This window comes from Bison bison, unplaced genomic scaffold (assembly GCF_000754665.1).
Source record: "Bison bison bison isolate TAMUID 2011002044 unplaced genomic scaffold, Bison_UMD1.0 scf7180017864077, whole genome shotgun sequence".
Lineage (NCBI taxonomy): Eukaryota > Metazoa > Chordata > Mammalia > Artiodactyla > Bovidae > Bison > Bison bison.
In genome coordinates, this window is record NW_011494649.1 from 1,933,438 (window position 1) to 1,938,638 (window position 5,201).

A 5,201-nucleotide genomic window follows, 5' to 3' on the forward strand; every position below is an offset into this window, starting at 1 on the left:
ATATCAGGAATAGAAAAGAGACCACATTATGGATATTACTGATAATTAAAATCACAAAAAGACATTATATATAATTTATGTCAATATACAATTTCCCCCAAATGACACTGAAAGTAAAAAATATTTTATTTATTGAAGATATTAAATCTGCATTTTAAAAACATTCCACAAGAGAATTGTGGATCCAGCTGGATTCACGCATGAATTCATCCAAATATTTTAGGAAACAAAAATAATTAATCTTAAAATTTTTTTCCAGAAAAGAGAAAAGAAGAGAATATTTACTGGCATGTTGTGAGGAATGATGCTAAAGCTGAAACTCCAGTACTTTGGCCACCTCATGCAAAGAATTGACTCATTGGAAAAGACTCTGATGATGTGAGGGATTGGGGGCAGGAGGAGAAGGGAACGACAGAGGATGAGATGGCTGGATGGCATCACTGACTCAATGGATGTGAGTCTGAGTGAACTCCAGGAGTTGGTGATGGACAGGGAGGCCTGGCGTGCTGCGATTCATGGGGTCACAGAGAGTCGGACATGACTGAGCGACTGAACTGAACTGAACTGAACTGAACTGTATGAGGATATTAATCCTGGGAAAAGACACCAAAAGAAAAGAAAATTATGGATCAGTCTTTCTCAGTAGATGCAAAAACTTTAAGCAAAATATTAGCAAATGAGATTCTGAAGTGTAAAGAAAAGGACAAGTTGAGTTTGTTTCCAGAGTTTGAAACTGGTTTACCATTTCAAATGCAATCAGTATATAATATGTCACCCACATTATCAGAATAAAGGAGAAAAAGCATGTGTTCAACTTGAAAGATGCAAGGCACTTAATAAAATGTAATGCTCTTTTATGATAAACTTTTAGCAGATTAGGACTGAAAAAGAAAATTTGTTTTCTTGTAGAGTATTTAAAATTAAAATATATATCACATATTTAATAGTAATTTTCAGGTGGGAGAATATATTTGAAATACATGTATATGACAAAGGGCTCATATCCAGAATCAGGTGGGAGAATATATTTGAAATACATGTATATGACAAAGGGCTCATATCCAGAATCTACAAAGAACTACATATCTATAAGAAACAGGTAGGCAACACAATTTTTCTAAATGGTGTTTCACAAAAGGGAATCTCCGAATGTGAAACACGCTCAAGTTCAGATACCAAGAAATGCAAATTAAATCCACGATATGTTACCAGTAGACATCCACCAGACGGAAAGGGTAAAAAAGAAGGAAGAAGATGAGGAGGAGTGCTCGGATGGGTGATAGGAGAGGGAAGAGAAACAGAAGGAGAAGGAGGCAGAGAAAGAGAAGAGAGGGGGCGGGGGAAAGGAAGAGAAAGAAGAAGGAAGAGGGGATAGAAGCGGGAGAAGGAGCGGGGAAGACAGAGAAGACTGTCTTCTTCTGACAGAGGAAAGGAAGAAGTAGGAGAAGAAAGGCAAATGTTAATAAGGATACACTCAGCATCTGGGGCTCTATTGATGCAGCACCTGGACATAAAGATACCAGTGCTTTGCAAAGTGTTTGGCAGCATCTTCTATAGCCGAATATATGTATACTGTGTGTGCATGCTAAGTTACTTCAGCCCTTTCAAACTCTGTGTGACCCAATGGACTGCAGCCTGTCAGGCTCCTCTGTCCATGGGACTCTCCAGGCAAGAGTATTGGAGTGGGTTGCCATGCCCTCCTCCAGGGGATCTTTGCAATCCAGGGATTGAACCCACATCTCTTAGGTGTCCTGCATTGGCAGGCAGGTTCTTTATCATAGTGCCACCTAGGAAGCCCATATGTATACTACATGATCCAGTAATTCCACTCATAGACCCATAGATTCTGTGTTGGGAATAGACCCAACATAGACGTGTACATTTATTTATCAAAAGACATATAAGAATGTATTCATTTACAGCACTCCTCATAAAAGTTCCCCTACTGAAAACATCACAACATCCATCAACAGTAGAGTGGATAAAAAAATCATAGTATATTTATAATAGAGGAACAAAGCAACAAGAATATACAAAATATAACTACACACAAAATCACTGATGAATCTCACAAATATAATACTAAGCATAAGAAGACAGACACTAAAGAATAGAATAGGCAAAACTAATCTATGGTGATAGAAGCTAGGAGAATGGGTACTCTGAGAGGGGTAGATGGGAACTTCAGGGAGGCTTCTGGGGTCCTGGGAGTGCCTGTTTTTCCAGCTGGCTGCTGGTTTCAGTTTATGTAACTCTAAATTTGCTCATGTCTATATTTATGTTACTCACAAGTAAAATTTGAAATTAAATCTGTTCCTTGCAAAGACATGTAAAAATTATTCATTTTTGATTTATTCATGAGCTTTAATTCCTTTCTTAGCATTATTATCTTTAGTTATCATGCCTTGTTATCATTTGACAAATTTATCTTTTTGAATAAGGTGTTTATGAAATGTTATGCCTAAAATATTTCTCAGATTTGCATTTTGTGGTTAATAGGTTTGAAATGATTAATACTTTCAAATAATCCTGTTCTGTAAACTTTATCCACCTGAGAAAATCTCTGCAGGCGCTAATGTATACAGGAAGCTCAGAGGAAATGCTAAATTGAAACCATTCTTAATTCAAATCTTAATTCAATAGTTTTATATTGAAGTGAGCAAAATTTAGAAGCCCAGATATTTTCTCAGATAGCATCTTTTTTTTTTAAGAAGAAAGATTTTATTTTGAACAGGTTCATTGGAATGTATGCTACAGCAAAGTCTCGTTGTAGCAAGCAGTTTACTTTCAAACCTGCACTGTATAAATTGGACATTGTTTAGAAATGATTAATTTCTGGTAAAATGTAGATTCAATCCAACATTATGCCAACTTTTACATTTATTGTAGACCCTGTCTCAGTACTAAAGGTTAAACTTTCATCACTCAAAAATGAGAATAACCTTACAGCTACTACTAAGGTAATGAACTGTGAAATTAATTCCCTACTATTGCTTTGAAAATATACCCCTAGGGTGTTAAGAGAAATTCTGACTTCATCCGTATCTGTTATTTAATTCTTCAGTCATCATCTATCGTTGGCTTGATTGCCACTCCTTTTCTTATTTGACCCCAAGCAGTGTTTCTCAACTCTTTGACTAAGGCCGATATTTTTTTCTTCTACTTCCAAGCACACAGAATTGGTCAAAACAATTTTGCCCAAATCAGCCTTGACTGCACGAATTCCTCCTCCTGTCGACAGGGATCCTGTGTTCACCATTAGCACTTCATTCTTTGATGGCTTTGGCACTTTTGCTGCTTTCTTGTCTCCTTCAGTGCGTCCACCTAGGACCCATCTAAATAGGAAATAGGAAATTTCCAATTCTGTGAAGCTCTCAGGTAAAGTTTCAATCACACCAAGTAACTGCCACACCATTCTGTCAGCCTGGCACAAGGTAGGGTCAATTTTTGTTCAAACTCCAATAAGACCTCCTAGAGCAGCATATTAGGGTTTCCCAGGTAGCACTAGCAGTAAAGAACCTGCCTGCCAATACAGGAAATATAAGAGATATGGGTTCAATCCCTGGGTCGAGAAGATCCCCTGGCGGAGGGCATGGCAACCCACTCCATTATTCTTTCTTGGAAAATCCCATGGAGAGAGGAGTCTGGTGGGCTACAGTCACAGGGTTGCAACGAGTCAGGCACAACGGAAGCGGCTCAGCACACACACAGAGCAGCATACTGAAGATCGTTATGCTCTGTGAAAAGTGATGAAAACATGAATTTTCCTTCAGTATCTTTGGAAACAGCACTGGGTCTGACTTCCATCTCCTGACCCACATTTAATACTCCTTTTAGAACACTACCACCAGCTACATTCTCCTTAAGGTCATCAACTTCACATCCAGATTTGTTGACATCAAAGGATCTAATAACACTAAGTTGGGGTTCTTAAGTGAAGTCTCTTGGGGGCACTGGAAATTTCTTTACTATGTAGTTGCAGACAACTTCAATATTGTATTTTAGCTGAGCAGAAATTGGAATAATAGCTCTTTCTATGCTATTGTACCTTGTACACATGCAAGGATCTGTTCATACCATTCTTTAGTCTGGCTTTTTTAAAAAAAAATCAATTTTACTTTGTAGAATCAAAATATGCTTCAGTTTCATAATTTCCATAGCAGTCAAGTGTTCAGAAGTCTGAGGCTGAGAACAAGACTCATTCAGTTCAGTTCAGTCACTCAGTTGTGTCCGACTCTTTGCGACCTCATGGACTGCAGCATGCCCTATCCATTACCAACTCCCAGAGCTTGCTCAAACGCATGTCCATCTAGTTGGTGATGCCATCCAACCAGCTCATCCTCTGTTGCCACCTTCTCCTGCCTTCAGTCTTTCCCAGCATCATGGTCTTTTCCAATGAGTCAATTCTTCTCATCAGGTGGCCAAAGTGTTGGAGTAAACTGATCATATGAACCAGAGCCTTGTCTAACTCAATGAAACTATGAGCCATGCCATGTAGAGCCAAGACAAACGAGTCATGGTGGAGAGTTTTGTCAAAATATGGTTCACTGGAGAAGGGAATGTCAAACCACTTCAGTATTCTTGCATTGAGATGACCATGAACAGTATAAAAAGGCAAGACTCATTACCAGCTATCAACAGAAAAGCGGCATCCATCACTGAGGCATTGTTCAGCATAGGGTCATCGCAATATCATAATATTCCAGGGCAGTCAACAAAGGCAACATGCATGTGTGCATCCTCAGTCATGTCAGACACTGTGCGACCTCACAGACTGCAGCCCAACAGGCCCCTCTGTCCATGGGATGTCCCAGGCAAGAATACTACAGTGGGTTGCCATGTCCTACTCCAGGGAATCTTCCCAACCCAGGGATCAAACTTTCATCTCCTGCTCTCCTGCATTGGTAGACAGATTCTTTACCACTGTGCCACCTGGGAAGCCCTAACAAAATAAATATGGTGAAGGACAATATAGGTCATCAAGTTTATAAATCTTAGCATGCTGCTGCTACTGCTGCTAAGTCGCTTCAGTCATGTCTGACTCTGTGCGACCCCACAGACGGCCGCGCACTAGGCTCCCCCGTCCCTGGGATTCTCCAGGCAAGAACACTGGAGTGGGTTGCCATTTCCTTCTCCAATGCATGCAAATGAAAAGTGAAAGTGAAGTTGCTCAGTCGTGTCCGACTCTTAGTGACCCCATG

General features: G+C 39.7%; 1 pseudogene; it reads right to left on the reverse strand.

Annotated features, from left to right (window-relative positions):
- Positions 1-3,060: 3,060 nt before the first annotated feature.
- LOC104986861 lies at positions 3,061-4,749 on the reverse strand (annotated as a pseudogene).
- Between the last annotated feature and the right edge of the window lie 452 nt (positions 4,750-5,201).